This window comes from Lactuca serriola, chromosome 8 (genome assembly GCF_051521515.1).
Source record: "Lactuca serriola cultivar US96UC23 chromosome 8, Lser_US96UC23_V15, whole genome shotgun sequence".
NCBI lineage: Eukaryota > Viridiplantae > Streptophyta > Magnoliopsida > Asterales > Asteraceae > Lactuca > Lactuca serriola.
The window spans coordinates 214,638,764-214,659,493 of NC_136415.1; the positions used below are offsets into that span (position 1 = coordinate 214,638,764).

Genomic DNA, 20,730 nt, shown 5'->3' on the forward strand with positions numbered 1-20,730 from the left:
AATGTGCATTCTTAAACGGAGAACTTGAAGAAACGGTATATGTTGAACAACCACCAGGTTTTATAAACACATAACATCCTGATCATGTTTATATTTTAGATAAAGCTGTATATGGGTTAAAACAAGCACCAAGAGCATGGTATGCAACTTTAACATCATTTTTGAAACAATCTAAATTTAAACAAGGATCAGTTGATCCCACTTTATTTCGAAAGAAAATTGGAAATCATCTGATGCTTGTTCAAATTTATGTTGATGATATAATTTTTGGCTCAACTGACCCTGCTTTATCTAAACAATTCGAAGACCTGATGAAAAGCAAATTTGAAATGAGTATGATGGGCAAAATTAATAAATTTTTGGGTTTGAATATTCGTCAAAACAGGGAAGGCATCTTCATTAATCAGGAGAAATATACGAAGAATTTGTTAGAAAAGTTTGGAATGACGAATAGCACAAGGTTACGAATACCAATGGCAACGGGCATAAAGCTAACTCCTTCATTAGATAAATCTGATGTTGATATCACTCTGTATCGAAGCATGATTGGGTCTTTATTGTATTTAACTGCAAGTAGACCTGATATTATGTTTTCTGTTGGTAATTGTGCAAGGTATCAATCGAATCCACGTGAACCACATCTAACCGCAGTGAAGAATATTTTTCGATATTTGAAAGGCACTACTTCATTAGGTTTGTGGTATCCTTCGAAAACAGGGTTCTTTGTACAAGCTTATTCGGATGCGGATCTTGGAGGATGCAGTCTTGATCGTAAAAGCACAACTGGTGGATGTCAATTACTAGATGGAAAGTTGGTCAGTTGGCAATCGAAGAAACAAACATGTGTTTCAATATCTACCGCTGAAGCTGAATATGTTGCTGCAGCTGCGTGTACATCACAAATAATTTGGATTCAAAGTCAATTAAGAGATTATGCAATTAATATGAAAAAGATTCCTTTATATTGTGATTCACAAAGTGCAATAAGAATTTGTCATAATCCTGTGCAGCATTCGAAGACTAAGCACATTGTTCTTCGATATCATTTCATCAAATATCATGTTGAAGATGGAAATATTGAAGTTCATTTTGTGAAAACAACAGAACAATTGGCATATATTTTTACAAAGGCATTGGATGAAAAATCATTTCTTCATATCTTAGAAGGATTGGGTATGATTAATGGAAATTCACTTCTATGTGATAAAAGCGAAGAGTGATGGGTCTGACTAATTTGGTGCATGGACGGAAAGGGTGATTCAGTGTTCAGAGGTTACTGTTCATGGTCAACGCTTCGAACGCTTCGCATTCGGAAGTTTTATTCCTTGTTGAAATACATAATCAGAGGTTAATGTTCATGGTCAACGCTTCGAACGCTTTGCATTCGGAAGATTTATTCATTGTTGAAATACATAATCAGAGATTACTGTTCAAGTCAACGGTTCGAATGCTTCGTATTTGTACACATTTCAACTAAGGTTAGACTTTTAGTTTGTTTAATTCTTTTTATATGAAAAACCTGAAAAATCAAAAATATTTTCTTTTATTAAAAAAAAATCCAAAAAGATTTTGTTTCGGGTTGTTTTTTTTTAATTTTTTTTTTTTGAAAAATTTCAAAAATACCAAAAATATTTTTTGTTGTCTTTGGTTTTAACATATGTATTGTGAGTTTTGTCAAGTTTCAAATACGAAGGATTCATGTGTCTGGTTTCTATGGAAAGGTATGATTTCGATACACTTTGGATTAGTTAGGATGTCCCTAGAAGCATGTTGCTGCATGTTGTCTCAAGCCTCGTATGATTCTATGTATGGGAAATGAAAGCCTTGATGAAATTATTTCATGAAAATTTCTTCCCAACAAGGCTTGTATTTGCATAAATCAACAAGAGCTACCTTACTCTTCTCAAATGAGTTAAGAGTTTTCTGTTTTGTTCATTATAACAGAGGTACACTTCGATTCTTATCCAATCTTTTTAAACCAAAACAATTCTTACAATCCAAATTTTCGAAGCGATTTGTCCTTGAGGTCTTTGATCAAACCAATCAAAACCTAGACAAATCACAAGTCTGTGTTTATGATCTAACATCATGAGTCCGTGATGGAAGTGAAACCCAAAATATCATAAACCTTAAGGAATTGACGGGGAACAATGTTCCAGATCTTACGAAGCATTTGTTTCAGTATTTTTTTTACTCAAAATCATATTCATTTCTTTTGAGTGATCTTAATCAAACATTCGAAAACTACGATGTTTGTTCCCAACAAGATCCAGCATAAATTTTTTTATGAATATGATTTCTGTGTGAGTATATTTCGAAAATTCTAGTTACTCTGAATGTCATTCGCAACCAAGATGTCACTGACTACATTGGTTACACAACTAATTTTGTTTACAATTTATCACCTTATGTTAAGGTTGACATGTAACGAAATTTTCGAAGCCACCCATTTGCCTTATAAAAGAAACCCTTCGAAACTTTTCTACAAGTTATCGATTGTATTTCACGGGAAACCAAACAAGCTGTTAATTATCTCTCTTGATAATTTTCGAAGATATCTTTGCCTGGGATTAATCTGTTTTTGTGTCAAAATAAATTTTTGACATCACAAGATTTCAATTTTTTTTTCTTTGTTTCTCATCTAATTTCTTTTGGAACACAGCACACACGAAATCCTTGAGGTTTGAGTAACACCAACTTAAGTTGACGATTTCGAAACTCTGGCATATGACTTCGCTTTTTAAACCTCAAAGTGAAAGAGCCTGACCTTTATTCCGAAGGCATCCGACGGTTACAATTCTTATGGGGAATATCAAACAGTCTTGTTTCTTGATGACGCATGGTGTATGATAATATGCGTGTAAGGCGTGTTGACAGTTACGATTGTTACTTTTTGATGAGTACATTCCGTATTTCAAGGTGCCATGTCAGCAAGCATTTATTGTATCCCGCTTCAAATTCAAAAATCTAGGGTTACATATAAAAGGGAAAATCAGAAATCAATAACACTTTATGCGATCAAACCTTCTGTAACACAAAATTCTCTTTGCAGTTCATCTTCTTCAAACGTTCTTTGCTCTAATCATCAACAATGGCAACTACTTCATCACCAACCACAGACGAAATAATCAGTGTTCCGATTTTAAAGATCCAGGGTTCCAACTACCAAGTAGAATCGGATTTGTCAAAATATCCGGAGGAACTTCAAATGCTTGTGGTTGCTTTACAGAATTCAGTTATGTCTAAAGCAATGTTTGATTCCTTTGCTGCTCCGATGTCTTGGCTATCAAAGGCGGGTTCTACTGCATCATACAACAAGGAGACAGGTTGTGTGGAGTTCACAATGGTCAATGATACGAGAATTAGGGTCTCCAAGCGTTTATTTTGCAAGATTTTGGGAATTCCAAATTTTGGTCCTTATGATGAACTTTCTTCTTCTCAAGTGGTGTTCATGTTCAATGAGATGGGCCATCAACCTCCTCTGACGCGTATCAGTGATTTCAAGAAGTCGGGGTTACCTACAATATGGAATTTTTTGTTTGGCATATTCCTTCGATGTCTTACTGGAAGAACTGTGGGTCTTGATAAAGGAAGGATGGAGGTGTATGCAATGGTAGCTGGATTGTATTACGATCTGCAAGTGGATTACTCTGAACAATTATGGACAGAGTTCTTAACTAGCATTTCGAAGACGAGTGCCAAGCAGGGGATTTCTTGTGCACGTTATTGGAGTCTGATAATACAATATGTCTATCAGAAAGAGAAAATCGAAGTTCCGGAATACGAAGAAAAAGCGGTTTTTCACATGTATGGTAGTCCGAAGGAGGTGCATGATGATCCGGCTATCTTTACAACTATTGCTCGCATTCCGGATGCAATGCTCAAGAAGGTGGATCCAACGAATGAAGTGTTGGTGTCATATTTGCAATCCATTGACACAACCGTCGTTACTGGTATGTTACAACTCGAAGAGAAGAAGAAGTCGAAGAAATCAAAGAAGACAGAGGCTGGGTCTTCGGAAAAAGGGGTGAAAACAGAACCAAAGAATCAAGAGCCAATAGCTACATCTGGTACTGTCGAAGAGGTGTCTCCAATTTTAACCTCAGTGGTTGATACACCAGTAATCGAAGCGTCTCCATCAAAAAAAAAACGATTCCTTCGAAGACGGGTGTTTTTCGACGTATCAAAATCAAGAGAAAATCTCAGTTGGTGAAGAAAACTTAGGTTACACATCAAGGGGTCACAGTTAGAGAAATTCCAGCTCCAGTGTCTCCATCTTCTAAGAAACGAAGGGCTGAAGATATGGCAAAATTTTTGAAGAAAACCCAACAAATCGAAGAAGTAGATCAAGTTCCTGAGACACCCAAAGATGAAATTCCTAAAGAAGTAGATATCAGTCAGTCTACTGATATTTCGAAGCCTGCTGATGTGAAGCTTATTGAACTTACTTCTTTACCTCAGGTTACATCCACAACTGATTCTCCAACATTTCAATCTATTATGGATCAACCATTTACCACTATCTTCTCAACTCAATCAACTGATCCACCCAATCCATCCTCACCTATTGCTGAAACAATGGCTGTTGATGATGAAACTGATAACGAAGGCTTTGGAGGAACTTTCGAAGATCTTCCTTTTGATAAAGTTGAAGAAGAATTTCCTGATCATATGCTGATGACCATGAAGCAGTTCAAAATTTTGAATTCGAAATTGAATTCTATCTTGCAATCTCAAGCAGATGTGGGCAGTGTTGGAGTTACAACCATGGAAATTGATTCCATAATGAAGGAAATGGAAGGCAGGGTTATTTCGAAGGCATCAGGATTAATTCGTGATTTTGAAAGACGAGTTCTTGAGAAGACTGATCAGAATGATAGTTCTACAGATAATCGAATCAATTCTTTGAGGTCTGATTTTATGAAGGAGGTGAAGGATTTGAAGATTGTTACGTGAAGATGTTAACATGCAGATTCGCGAACTTCGTGAAGACATGACGAAGGAGGTTCAGAATATTCAGCAAGGGTATGAATCAGCACATCAGAAGATCGACATTATTTGTGATGCGGTTGTTCAATGTGTTAAAATGTTCGAACAGATGAATCCTCAGATGATCTCTCTTTCTGCCAAAGAAGAACAATTTTTTGGAGAGTTGGTCAAATTGTTGAAAGAACTCCAAGACCTGTCTTCGAAATCTACCTCTCCAATTGTTTCTCAAGAATTTCTTTCTCATAAATTTACACATTTTGAAGCCATCTTACACAAACACCTTGCTCCATTACTTCATATATCAAGCCTTTTACCAAGCGTATCAGATGCCCCACCTGCTGTCACAGAGGTGCAAGGGGGAGAAAAAGTTGGTCATACAAAGGCTGGGGAACATGCGAAGACAACTGAAGATACGAAGGTAGTAGGAAAAGTGTATTCTTCGAAAGTGGATGTAAAGCCAACTGTTGTTTCAGCTGCTCCAGTCATTTCGACTGTGACTACAACAGTTCCAATTTCAAAACTTATGTCAAAAGGTATTGTAATTGAGAAACAGACTGATGTCTCTTCGTCAAAGAATATAGCTCCTTCAAATGTTAAAGACAAGGAAAAAGGAGTTATGGTTGAGAAGTCTAATAAAGAGAAGAAAGTTGAGGTGGCAGTTGAGGTTGAGAAAATGAGGCATGTTCAAAGTATAATGAGACAAAGAGCTTTGGATGGTTCGAATGTTGATAAGGGTGATCCTTCGAAAGTTTTCAATTATGAAACAATAGAATCCAGGGTGATGTTTGATCACATGTATTCTTTTGAAAAGATTCTGAAGAAGAGCTTTGTGGTGACGAACACTGATTTTGGTCAACTTGATTTTCCAATCAACGAAATGATGTTCGTTATGCCACAGTTCAAGGCTGAAACAAAGTCAATGGAAATCGAAGAGGGAAAGAAGATGAAGATTAGATTTCATGCTGTATTAGCAAAGGCTCAAGAAGAAGTATAGTTCTTGGAGAAGATCAAGAAGGTGATATCTATAAAAAGGGATGTCATTTTCGAAGGGAAGTTTCAGAATCTGAAGTACATTGTGGCAAGAGCAAGTGGAAAGTTACAAGAATTTACTGTGGTAGACTTTCCTTTGATGAACACTTATGATCTCATCAACATTGCCTTGATGCTTAAAGACAAGTCATTTTCTTATCTCCAAGAAACAGAACCATATGTTTTCAGTCTAGGGTGTAGGCACATAAAAATATTTTTGGAGAATTATTTTGAGTGCTTAGCTCAAACTGATGTCGAACTTGCAACTGTTAAAGGCTTCGACATAACTGCACCAATGGCACCTACGAAGAAGCAGAATGAGTTGAAAAAGTACGAAGACGGTGAAATATGTTTAAAGCCATTGGGGATTGTTTTTGCAGGAAAAGACAAAGCTGGACGAGCTAAAAGATTCTTATTTCAAACTTCTGAAGTGGAGAGATACACAAATTCACAATATACGAACTTAATTGTTCGTATGAATCATTGCAAGAAGAACTCAGAAGGAGACAAGAAAGAGATAAAGAAAGTTATCTCTTGGTACATGGAAATCCGAAGAGTGCTGATGTATGCCGTTCAATCACTGACGTCTTGAGGACTTCGAACTTTATTCCAAAGGGGGAGATTGTTAGGGTTTAAATGTTGTAATAGTCGAAGTGTCAGTTAGATTGTTACGAAGTTTATTTTGTCTTCGTAAGAAGGGTCTTCGGATGTAATGTTATTTGTACTAAGGCATTATAAAGAGTAGTCTTAATGTCTAGTCCTTAGTATTGTTATGCTTTTGTTCTCCTATAAATAGGGGTCTGTACTAAGTGAGTAAAAAAAACTTTCACTCAGTCTTTTACAGATTATTCTTTGTACTCTGTAAAATCAAAAGCATAATATGAGCTGAACAAATATTATATTTACTCTTGTGTTCATTGTTATTCTTCTTTCTGAATTCATACTTGAATTGATCTTAAACTCGATTACAAATCACATCAGTAACATATAAAAACAAAAATGTTAATAGAAATATATTTGTACCGTTTGAAAAGTTAGATAACGGACTTCTTAGATTAAAATTGGAAGTAGATTCGGAAGTTTGTTGAACACGACCAAGATTAGCTGTAAAATAAAAACATTAGTAACTACAGATATGTATTAATTAGTTCAAAAAGAAACAAATTGATCTGGATAAACGAATATGTTTCGAAAACTATATATATGGAATACGTGTTGGCGTGGTGGGCATTGTTCGATCGTTAGTATTGAATTTATAAATAAATCGGATACAAACATAAATTGAAACATTTATAATGCATGCAAATCGAGATAAGTAACATATAAAATAAAAAATATTAAACTGAATGTATTCGTAACATTGGAAATGTTAGATAACGGAGTTCTTAAATTAAAATTGGAAGTAGATTCGAAATTTTGTTGAACACGACCACGATTATTAGCTATAAAATAAAAAACATTAGTAAATACAAATGCATATCAATTAGTTAAAAAGAAACAAACATATTTGGATAAACGAATATATTTTATATACTATATGGAATACATATTGGCATGGTGGTCATATCATTACATTTTCTCTTATCTAAATACATTTTTCTTTGTTTTCTTTTGAGCTTGGGATCGTTATACAATGGACCTTTGTTATTAACAATGAGAGAAGATTGAAAACTTGTATGCTGATATCCATATGCTATAGTTGGGCTAACATTTTCATTAAAACGGGTAACCTGTGTAGAATTATCTGAAAAAATTATATGTTGTTGCCGATAAGTCACATCTGATATATAAAAAGTAACAAAAATAAATAACAAAATATATTAGTTATATGACATAAAGATTCAATTGGATATAATACAATATTTTGAATAAATTAATTGATATTAACCCCTCAAATTACAATATAAAAAATTCAATTGTATACAAACAATTACCAATTGGCATGCTAGACATAACATTGGATTTTCTTTTATCCATATGTAATTTCCTATGTTTTTGTCTTTCTTTAGGGTCTGTAGAATCCATATCTTGTTCGAAACCGTTTTTTTACATTCCTGAAATAAATAGTGTAACGGAAAGTGTTAATTTTTTTAATTAAGTTGTTACTTTTAAGACAATTGAATATAGTTTTGCTTGTAATGACGGTGTTTATGCAATTATGATCATTGAATATAACCACAAACAGACTCAATTCCACATGAAACTAAAAAAACCACATCAACGATTAAAAAATTAAAGACAAATACAAACGACATACTTAAAACATAATTAAAGACATAAAACATAATTAAAGATAAATACAAACGACATACATAATTACACACAAACACACAGTGATAACACGGTTAAAAAAATAATTGATTTCAGTGCTGTGTAGAAGCACATTCCAACCTTGCGTAGAATCTGCAAGGTAACAAATATACACTTTATCTAAGCAAATTAGTATAAGATAATGACAGTAACATGTATGCAGGATGTTTTTTTTTTTGAAAAATAAATGTCCGGATACACAAACATGATAACACAGTAGTTTCAATTTGGTGTTTAAAGTGGTAGAAATGTGGTAGTATACTCATATTTTATAAATTAAAACGACATGTCACGAAGTAGTTAGTTGAGAAGGGAAAAGGGTTAATTTACAACAAATACACAAAATAAGGAAATCATTATACAGAAATGGATGGAGTGTGGATGCAAAATAAGACCGAAAATGATATACAAATCAAGTTTTGTGCAGCACATATAGAACATCTAAAAAGTTAATAATACCTCAAGTACCACCTACCTACTTATACTATCAAGGATGTAATATTCAGATAGACAACAATTTGATAGAGAAAGTCGTCTCCCAAAACAACTGTACCACCTGTGGAGATAACAAACAAATACTTGATTAAAAAGACGTTACTACCCTTATACTCACAAGTAAATTTGGGGGTTATCAATTATAACAAACAAACACCAATCAACAATATGAAACATTTTTACTCATTCAAACAGAATATAAGTATTATGTTATCATGAACAAAAAAAGATAACAAATAAATTCTTAATTAAAAAGACCATACAACCCTTATACCCACGATTAACTTTGTGGGTTATCAATACTTAATCGTACCTGTAATAACACCAACAATAAACATTTTGAAACATTTATACTTATTCCAACAAAATATAAATATTATGTTATCATGAACAAAAAATATACATAATCAAATATATTGTGGCAAATTTAACAATTTTCTAATATTTGTCAAAACAGAATGTACACCAAATTGAAACAAAAACAGTCACATCTATGATTTTTTTAACATATATATATATATATATATATATATATATATATATATATATATATATATATATATATATATATATAGATTTGTAACCGAAATAAGCTATGAATGTAAACCAATCAGAAAATTACATTTGAAAATAATAAAATTCTAAAAATCTATTAAAATGTCATGTGTCCAAATCATTTAGAACATGACATGTGACAGAAATATGGTTTTATTTATTAGTGTAGATAATGAATCCTTTCTAATAAATAAAAGTTTTTTTTACCACTTGTCAATTTCTCAAAAGTTTTGTCACATGTAATTTTGTGGGAGTTTTAAAACTAATATTTTTCACTTGTCATTTTTGGGAATTTTTATTTTTTTTAAATAAAATGCCACAAAATTCTAATGAGTTTTATAAGGAAAGAGAATCATTTTATTAACTTGATAATAATAATAAAGTGTTATAAATGTTTTAAACAATATTTGATTTTTCTATAATTGTTTCAAAAGATTAAATTATGTTATGAAAAAATATTATTTTATAAAATATCTAATATTTAATGTTTAATAAACTCAGTCTCATTTAAATTTCAACCAAATTGGTTTAGATAAAATAAACTCCAGGTTCTAGTCTTTTAAACATTTTTCATTTAAATTTAATTCAAGCCTTCAGGCTTCAAGGGCCAAGTTCGATTCGATTCTATCCAACTTTAAAACCAATACAAATTTGATAATAAAAAAACACATCCAAAGTTCCCAACTATGATAGGCCCAGACCATATAGATCATATGAAGCCCATAAAACCCAAATAATCCTCTAAAACCCTACTTCCCATTTCCAATACCCTAAATCACATTCACATACTCAATCCTATAAAGCAGCATCGCCCTCTTCCTTTCCTACATCAACTTTCTCCTTTCATCTCAGATTACAGCAGCTCTTTTCATATTTTCCATCGATTGGTCAAGCAGGTTTGATTATTGTCTTTGAAAATTTTGTTTTTGTGCGTTGATGAATCAATTTGTGGACTAGAGTTTCTGATCTTGGGCTCTTCTTCCCATTCAGTTTGACGACCAACCCTTGGCTGTCTGAGCACATAAAAATCGATTGATTTGTTTCAATTTAAACAAGTTTTTAATCGGAATTCGTTTTTTTTTCTTTCAAATCTGATCGGAGCTTATGATGATACTTTTAATTATCTTAGCGGATTTCAGTGAGATTTAATATAACATTAAATCAATGATCTGATTGTTACACACACTGAGGCTCATAATTGTTTTTGAAAAAACATTTAATATCAATGGCGATGATGAGGCGAAGCACCATTGGTGTAATTAGGGCAGTGGACAAAGCAAGTAACGTTGTTTTGCCGTGATCCCAATTTTAACGACTTCTCCTTCCACTGAGCTATTCCATTTTTCTTATGTTTCAATATGTATATTTCAATTTTTATAGTTTTAAGGCAAAAATTCATTCGATTTACATGAAGTTATTCAAACACTTGTGAATTTGTGTAGGTATTGAATTATGTTGTAATTGCGTCCGTTTACCAATTCTGGAGGATTAATTTGTTCCTCACGGTGTAATGGCTTGGACGCCAGATGAATGTTGTGGTGATCCTGATAAATGGTCTCTCAATGCCATTATATCCTGGAAACGCTTCATACAATTTTCAATTTTTCTAAAATTTTCTACAGATCGATTAAAATATAAGTCTAGTGTTAATCGTGGGTTTTGTGTTTTTTATAAATCTGTATGGCGTGTGTTTTTTATAAATCTGTATGGTTGTTTTGAATGCTTATTTGGTTTATTTTCTGCATAGATTCCAAACAACAGTTTTTTAGTTTTTTTTCATTGGTGTAGATTGCTCGTTTTCTTTATATTACGATAATGTGTTTATTTGCTATGTTTGTTATGTTCTAAGTTAACTGAACATGTTTTTAGAGTAGAGCAACCCAAACGCAAATTTCCGCTATTTACTTCATGTAGAATAATACAGCACACCAAGTATACCAATCGAATTTTGTCTAAACTGTTCCAACACATTTTAATCAAATTTTAATCCCGCTAAATTGCAAATTTTAGCTGTCTTCTTTTTGTAGAATTCAGCATTCCAATTATATCTAATAGAATTTTCGTCTAAAATAGCAAGAAATCATAATTTTCGTCTAAAATAATTGAAGTCAGTAAGAATAACGATCACACCAATCAAATGCGGATGAAAATTTCCTTCTAAAAGATTAGGACTAATTTCAACCAAAAAAACGATCTTTGGTACAGCATATTATGGTAGTTGTCTTTAAAAATCAGCTTTTAAAAATCAGCTTAAGGTTATTATAATCAGCTTTTAAAAATCAGCTTAAGGTTATTATGGTACGGGAGAAATAAGCTAAATAAGTTAATTTGTTGATTTGAAAATAAGGAGAATTTTCATCCACTTAGCATATTAAAAATACGCTCACATCTGTCTAAATTGCTTTGCAGAAAATAGTCGGTAAAATATGTATTATAAATACGCCACATCTGTCTAAATTGCAATGAACTTGGTTTGCGATTTCCTTTAAAGTTTATATGCGTTTTTATGGGAAAATGACTTAAAGTTAATAAAGTTTTGAAGTTTATGTTAGAGTTTTTTGGGAAAATGACTTAAAGTTAATAAAGTTTTGAAGTTTATGTTAGAGTTTTTTGGGAAAATGACTTAAAAAGTTAATAAAGTTTCAAGAATGTACAAAAAATACCATTATTTGTTTTTTAGTGTAAAAAATACCATTTGACCGGGTATTCTCTAGATTACTCGGTTAAATGACCACCATCCATCACACAACTCATTGTCTTTCTGTTTGTGTTGAGTTTATTAGATCACCCGTTCTTGCTTCTGAAAGTCCCCACCTTTGCCATAGATCAAACAGATACACCATTTATGAGATCAAATACACACATACACTATTTGTGAGACGAAGAAAAAGAGACAGTTTAGACCCAAACGATACCCAAGTTCTTCTTTGACAACCATTATGTGCTCAGATAGCCCCAAATGGGAAGTATGCTTCCTACACACCTGAGCAGGTTGAAGCCCTTCAAAGGATTTATCTTGACTGCCTAGAACTGAATTCTGTTTGTCATTAACAACTCATTCATTAATGCCCTTTTATCTCCAATATTAAACCCAATCGGGAATGAAGCAGTAGCACCTGGTGTATAAAATGGATCGAAGACACCAATTTAGTGTACATCCTAGCGAAAATGCAGAAAAGGGAAAAGAGAAGATGGTGGTTTGGAAAAAACCCTAAACTGTGATGGGGAAATGTCGCTGCCACTGTGAAGGTTTTCAGAACCCACTTGCGGTGGTGGTTTGCTAGAAATCTAGCCGAAGAAGGACATTGTTGAGCCAGAGAAGATCGCCCTTCTCGGAGAAGGGCAATGATTGTCGTCGTCTTTGTTGTTGTGGAGATGGTTTCCAATGGAGCACATCTAATTTGGTAGTTGAAGGTGTAAATGTCCATTAAATAAGGTTACCACAAGACTTTATGTGTATTTTTTTGGTGTTTTTTGTACAAAAATTTCAATTTAATGGTATTTTTTACACTAAAAAAAGAATAATGATCTTTTTTGGACATTTTTGAAAATTTGTTACATTTTTAAGTCATTTTCCCGAGATTTTTAAACGAAAGTTGTAACGTCCGTATCAGGGCTAGTTAATTTAGAGACGATAGGCTTCAAAAATAATTTTTGATGAAAGATTATTTAGAATGAATAATCTTAACTAAATTGTAGTATATGTTATAAGGATTCCGTACATATAAAGAACGCCGAAATCCGAGTTATAACGAAGAAGTTATGACCTGTCGAAGTTTTGCGACAGAACCGGCATGACACAGCGCGACGTAAAAAGTGAATTTACGTTAGAGTGATATTTAGCCTTATCAATCTAAATGAAATTCGTAGAATACGTTAAACCATGAGCGTGCATAAAAAGAACGTCCAAATCTGACTTCGTATGAGGAAGTTATGATTTTTCGAAGTTTCGATTTAGCGGTATGCAACCCGAATACTCGATTTGAGACCGAGCGGTTTTTAGCCGAAACAATTTAAATGAGAATCGAAGATCTCATTAATTTTAGTAAAACGATAAAAAAATAGGCGAAAACGGACGTCGGATGAAGAAGTTATGATTTTATAACGCAGTTTTCTTGTCCCGGCCTACTAAAAATAAATAATAAAAAATAAAGTCAAAATTAGCCGACGGAGTCTAAACGAAAGTTGTAAATCGTAGTCTCACCTACGCGGGGATATAAAGAACGTCAAAAACGGAGTTTGTATGAGGAAGATATGAATTTTTGAAGTTTATTAAATATTTTCGATATTTAATTTAAATATAAATTCGATATTATCCGGAAGAGGGGGGGGGGGGGAGTCAGCGTTCTTATCCCCATTACGCCCAACGTAATTTAGAATTACGCCCAGCGTAATTCGGGTTTCCAGCCCCCTATAAAAGGGTGTCGAGGGCAGCCGAGTTCTTTGCTCATTTCTTCCCTTTCTCTCACGTTTTTGCATCGTTTTTCGTGCAAGAATTACCCCGAAGCCCCAGTATCATTCCCGAGCCCCGAAGATCCCGAGAAGTGCAATTCCCGAGCCGAAGCTCTGCCGCGAGGAGTCCGGTTTTTGTGAAGATCTTCCAGATATGCCGAAGAATACTACTTCTACAAGCCGTAGTGCTGTCCGATCATCTTCTAATCAAGTGAGTGTGTAGTTACTTTCTTCTAAACACATAAATATTAAGTATTTTCTATGAAATATGTGCTATGTGTATAATATAAAGATGTTTATATGTGTGAGTGTGTAGTCACTTTCTTCTAACATATAAATATTAAGTATTTGTTATGAAATACGTGCTATGTGTTTATATATTGTTTGTTTATTTGAGATATTGGTGGAATGGATGTTTTATATAGGTGTTAAATGAGTTAATCTGTATATGTATTTTATATCTACAAATATGTTGGGTAGAACATGGGTAGATGAATTAGATGATGTGTGATGATAATTAGGTGATGAGAAATAGGTGATGATAATTAGATGATGAGAAATAGGTGATGATAATTAGGTGATGAGAGATAGGTGATGATAGATAGGTGATGATAAATAGGTGATGTGATATGAGAGGAGATACCATAATCTTGACCGGCGATGTGGAAATTTGGCGATGTAGTCATCTACCAGAGTATAGATGGCGACCACGGACTATTCTAGATGACCCCGTGGAAACACCAGCAAACTCATAACCTGTAGGTGATGAATTACGAGTCCAGGCGATGTTGTGGCTACATATTCATACGATGATACTCTAACCCTTACTATGAATTACGAGTCCAGGCGATGTTGTGGCTACGTATTCATGCGATTATAGACTAACCCTTATTATGAATTATCAGTCCAGGCGATGTTGTGGCTGCGTATTCATGTGATGATAGTCTAACCCTTACTATGAATTACTAGTCCAGACGATGTTGTGGCTACTTATTCATGCGATGATCCTTAGGAAAAGTTCTTAGGAACAAACATATAAGGAAATAAGATGTAAGGAGATGAGAGGTAAAAATGATATAGGAGAGGACCCTTAGGATAATATCTTTAGGGAAGATTAAAAGAAGATAATGAGGATGGTTAATTGGGTTGATTGTTTGATGATTGAATATATATATATATATATATATATATATATATATATATATATATAATAGTGTGGGTTGAAAACCCTATATGCTCACCAGGCTCCCAAGTCTGACTTACTCAGTTTAATTGTATCACAGGTATCGATACGAAGCTGCTTTGCACTGAGAGATTAAAGGAGATGTACATCACTAGAGTAAATAAATGTATGTTCTGTTTATGCTTATGTGTCTGTATCGGAACATCACATCCCGCGGTTTTATTATTTAATGAAAATACATTCTCCTTGAGAAATGTTTTGATAAGTTTTTATTATATCTTGTTTTGGGAACAAATTCCGCAACTGTTTTCTTTAAACGAATACTCTGATTTATAAAACAAAACATAAACAAATCGGTCTTTTCTGGCCGTGAAATCGAGGATGTCACAAAAGTACAACTGTTTGCTTACCCAAAAATGGGGTGATTTTTTTAAATCTTTTTTATTAAGTACCCAAAAAACATGGAATTACCATTTAAATACATAGAAAACCTTAAAATTCATAGGCCTAGATTGTCTGGTTCTCACCTCGTGGCAGCCTGCTTGTCACGTCGTGGGAATATGCTTCTCAACTTGTGACATCGAGTTTTCATCCAATTCAATTCCAACTTCAAAAAATGAATAACTTCTTTGTTTCAACTTTGTTTTTTGCAATTTATATTTGCACCGAAAGGTATTGACGAGCCTCATAACCCTATGTAATTACTTTTGACTTAATACATGTTGAAAACCATAATCCATGTAAGAAACTCAGAATATTACTTTTTCATTTTTACCTTTTTTTAAAGCACAAATTAAAGGCTTTAATCACTAAACCATCATTATCAACATTCGATAGCGTCTAAAATTTATTCCCTTGAAGCCTAAGACCTTTGTTTTATCCAGTTACGGCTTGTTATTTCAAAATTAAAAACATTTTGAAACCAGGTTTTACATATATGTTCCCATAAGATTGATATATTCTATTGGCGTCTCAAATTGAATATATTGCCGACTCATATCAATATTTAATATTTATACAAAAGAGATTAGCATCATTTCGCTTGTGTGTGGTATTTTCAATCTTTATATGGGATATGATGTAGAAGTCTTGTGTGTGGTATTTTCAATGTTTATATGGGATATGATGTACACTTGTTCGTTAAGTATTAAGTTGCAAGAGACTTATGGACTTTTTTGGGAGATGGTATCTCATTTCCAGTGTTTTTAAGGTATTGAAGAAACAATTTAACGGATCGACTTTGAAGAATTTTATAATCATAAACGTTTGGACTTGGAATCAATTATTATGATCATGTGGTCGCGTTTATGGTATTTTCTTAACGAAAATTTTTTTAACAATCAAAATCTTAGACAAAACAAGTTGGTTCGTGTTTAGAAATAGAAGATTTAGCATTAATCGTATGTTATGGTGTTTAAATCTCATTTTGTCTATTCCTTTGTAATTATTTGTTAGCCATTTGCTATATAAAAATTCAGCCATTCTGGCAAAAAATCAAAATATATACTTTCAAACTATATATGAATTTTTGAACTCAGAAAAAACGAGTTCAAAGTCGCAAACTGCTTTTTCAGATAACAATTTTCTAGTTTTTTGTCATAAAAGTAATTTAAAAAAATTATAATTTTGAAATTCATACTTATTTTTTAAAAGTTTAAAGTCATGTTATAATTATGTAAATAGTTTTGTATATGGTCATAATTCTTATATTATTGTTCTTTCTAGTAGTAACATCAAGACCAAAAAACTAGACGTTAGCCATTGACTTTACTTATATAAAAACAATTAATTAAAAGAATTTTCCTTATGCATTGGATTCTATGTGGCTACCATTAACTAGAAATTCGTTAGGATTGACATCGATCATCGACAAATTACGGCAAGGAATGTCATACAAGGTTGATGATATAAGGAGGAGATGTCGCCCCATAAGGAAGTCCTTAACATTTAGAAAGTTGAAGATGTAAAAACGTACCAATATAATCAATATATAAGTAAATATATTACATACATCTTAAGTTACAACACAACATCTTTTAAATATGCAAATGCTAAATGTGTTATGATCTTCAACAAAGTTTTCTAATCTAAATACATGTCAAAATATATAAGTTACACATGGAAAACCTAGTGAGCATTATCGAGGTTCAACAATTGTTAAGTGTAAGGAATTTACACATCCGTTACATATTGTAAACCCTAAATTTTTTCATATCACCAAAAGGTTGTTTAACTTGTCACGATCTTCAACAACTTTTCTAATCTAAATACATGCCAAATACGTATGTTACGTGTGTGAAACCTAGTGAGCATTAGCAAGGTTCGACAAAGGTTAAGTGAAAGGAATTTACACATCCATTACATATTGTAAACCCTAAATATTTTCAAATCACCAAAAGATTGTTGACAATTTTCAATTTAGGGAAAAGAAACATTGCAAAATTGGTAGCCATTAACAATAACAAATCTCAATTCAAAAAGATCAAAGTTAATGCAATACAACATGCTTCTATTTCCTTTTCTCAGTTCCTTAAGTCAATATCGAAGTCTAAATATCACAATTGATGGTTGTGAAGCATGTGATATGGCCTCTATGTAAAAGAAAAGAATTTAGGTCATCTCCAATGTACTGAATTCATATGAGTTCAATGGATTGACATATGTACATTCCACTCATTATACAACTTTACCCATTAAACTCTACACACCATTAAACTCTATACAATTTAATGGATTGTCACATCATTTATCATTTTCTTTATTTATTTTTATTTAAAAAAAATTAGCATGAAATTAAAAATTAAAAACTACAATTAAAATTAACATTAACTAAAAATTAAAAATTTAAAATAAAAAATAAAAAATAATTTTAATATATATATATATATGTGTGTGTGTGTGTGTGTTTGTATGTGTGTGTGTGAGGAGAGAGAGTATAGAGTTCAATGGGGATTGAACTTCCCATTGTATTGAATCCTAGTCATTTTCCCACACTAGGGATTTTGAGTTTAATGAGATTAAACTCCCCATTACCCCCCCCCCCTCCCCTATGAAATTCTTATTGGAGATGGCCTTAGTGATCTTCCTTTTGATAAGGGGGTAATAGGGAAATCCTCTTGATTTCAGATTTCTCCATACCCCTGGCGAAAGCATGAGAAAAAGGTTTGAGTGATATGACCCCTTCTTTAACCCATAATGAAAGGGGAGATTTTAGTAGTTCCTTATATAAAATTATTGACACTAGACATATAGTAATATGGAGAAGGAAGAATTGTTTCAAGCACTGATAAATCAGAAGCTCCTTTTCATTTAAAGTGAATAGGACAAATTATTCACATTACATTCATTGTAATTTTGATCCCTCCCTAAACCCAAATGACTAACATGCCCTTGTTTAAGTTCTTTTTGAAATGAATAAAAACAAAATAGGTCCACCTCTCTCTCTCTCTCTCTCTCTCTCTCTCTCCTAACTACATCATTGATGACCTTAACTATAAACACATGCTAGAACCACACATACTAGAACCACACACATCAATGATTACATTATTAATTTATGTACAATTAGGTACACAAAATCATAGATTTTCACCATAAGGCATACATGAAAGTTGTCATGATATCATGAAGAATAAAATAGGTTTCAACATTAATTACCCTTCAATTTTTGTGAATTTTGGTTTTAGGATGAATAGTAACATGATCAAAAGACTATGAAAAACAAACATGCTTCTCACCAACCATTCATAATTTATTATTAGCTCGTTCTCACCCCCAACTCATACAACAAAAATTACATACTTAATTTCTAAATACTAAACATATAATTTTTATTTTTATTTTTATTTTCAAAAAATCTCAGTAACTTAAATTCATACTAAACACTTATAAACTATCAATTTAAGAGGAAAAAAGATTAGGCTTAACGTAGGTGCAAATACACAATGTCGCAATGGGATAAAAAAATATGCATATCAAAGTACATTGATAAAACAAACTCAAATCATAAGTAATATGCTATATTTCATTACACATGTCACAACAAGCTAAAATCATAAGCAATATGCTATATTTCACTAAATTATTCATGTCTATATGTTCGCGTGTCACAAAAAAATCATCCGTGTCTTATATATATATATATATATATATATATATATATATATATATATATATATATATATATATTAAAGAGGTCTCTCCTTAGGAACAGTAAAGTTCCTAAGGATTTGACATAAATGGTCCCCCGTTTATGTTTGTTTCTTTAATTTTGTCTCTATTGTGGCTGATCTTTATAGTGGGGCATTTTATGTCATTTTCTATAATATTGGTGGACACGTGTTTTTCTGCATTTCTTCACCGCTTTCTGATCCAATCAGATTCCAATTAGTGGTAGTGTTCTACTCCCCTTTCTTCTCATCGAAATACTCATAAAGACATCTGTTGGTACCAGACGATCTCCTCCACATTTGTGCTTAGCGTCTTCACCACACCGGTCCCTTTGTTTCCTACACAGATTGAGGCCTCCCATGTCTCTGGATTCTTTATCCAAGTGGTTTACTCTTTCCATCGCCATCGGTATCCAATGCTTCTCATATGCTTTGGTGATGACCGACGAAGGAGTTGAGTATGAACAGTCGGCTAATTCCACAGACCTAGGAAGATTTCAATCGAAGAGACTTACGGTTTCTTGCTTTCTTCCCCAATTCTATTTCAATATCCATGTGGTACAGACTTAAGAACTTCGAGTCAGGTAGTCAACAATTTCACATTAGTCTCCAATTCTTCTTCTCTGTATTTCCGTTTCTTCAAAATTCGTTCTATGAAACCTTTTGTCGATTGTTTTTGAACAAGAAATACGTACGCTTTTGTTTTTTCCTGGGATAGCTGACGCCTCTACGGTGTAGGGATATAACTAATTTGGGGTTTTATTGAAGGCTTAATTTGGGCGGAGGGGGGTTCAACATCTGTCTTAAATAATCCTCAAGGGAATATTGAAGAGTATTCTTAGCTCTATCGTGAAATCAGCAAGTAAGTTTATTTTGATATCACAAGTTGTTTGGAAATTTGGGACAAATGAAGTTGTATTTTCATCTGACCATTCAGTTTGTATGTTTTGACCAGAGGATTACAGAACTATCGATGGAGCGATAGACAAAGGAACCAGAGTTGTCAATGGCAGAAGTCAACATGTTTGGCCTGGAGAACATAAGCTATCTGCAAATTCATATCTTCTTATCAAGGTTTTAGATATTTCCAAATGCACGTCTTCTTAAAGAGGTTTTTAGATATTTCCCTGTTTCCATTTTTGGGTTTGATGTTCAAAATTCACTTACATGGGTTTATTTAAAAAAAATAAATATAAAATTTTAACAATTTGAAAATTTTGAATTTATAAGAAAAATGAAAAAAAAATTAAATTATTAAAATTAATGAGACTTTAATGTATTGAATACATTACATATATAAACTCTTTCTAATAAATACTTTACATATATATTACCTTACATATTAAATGTGGAATTTTAATTTAATAAAATAAAAAATACAATAAAATGACAAGTGGAAAATAGAAAATTTAAAAATTCTAGAAAATGACATGTGTCTAAATGAAGGAGAAGAGGACATGTGGCAAAAAAACTTTCATTTATTATAGTAGATTTTTTCGTGGCAATTTTCCAATCAATAGTCACCACCCCATGAGGGAGGTTGGGGCT

General features: G+C 32.7%; 1 long non-coding RNA gene and 4 other non-coding genes across 5 annotated transcripts; all 5 read left to right on the plus strand.

The window, feature by feature from the left end:
* Positions 1-10,150: 10,150 nt before the first annotated feature.
* Positions 10,151-12,919, plus strand: LOC145069166 (uncharacterized). Its single transcript, XR_013689327.1, has 2 exons — positions 10,151-10,274; positions 10,821-12,919. It is a non-coding gene; the product is annotated as an uncharacterized LOC145069166 (long non-coding RNA).
* Positions 10,303-10,403, plus strand: LOC145071750 (small nucleolar RNA Z157/R69/R10). Its single transcript, XR_013690759.1, has one exon. It is a non-coding gene; the product is annotated as a small nucleolar RNA Z157/R69/R10 (small nucleolar RNA).
* Positions 10,477-10,572, plus strand: LOC145071759 (small nucleolar RNA R11/Z151). The gene has a single exon (XR_013690767.1). It is a non-coding gene; the product is annotated as a small nucleolar RNA R11/Z151 (small nucleolar RNA).
* On the plus strand, positions 10,604-10,714 carry LOC145071760 (small nucleolar RNA Z152/R70/R12). Its single transcript, XR_013690768.1, has one exon. It is a non-coding gene; the product is annotated as a small nucleolar RNA Z152/R70/R12 (small nucleolar RNA).
* Positions 10,852-10,974, plus strand: LOC145071773 (small nucleolar RNA snoR80). Its single transcript, XR_013690780.1, has one exon. It is a non-coding gene; the product is annotated as a small nucleolar RNA snoR80 (small nucleolar RNA).
* Positions 12,920-20,730: the final 7,811 nt, after the last annotated feature.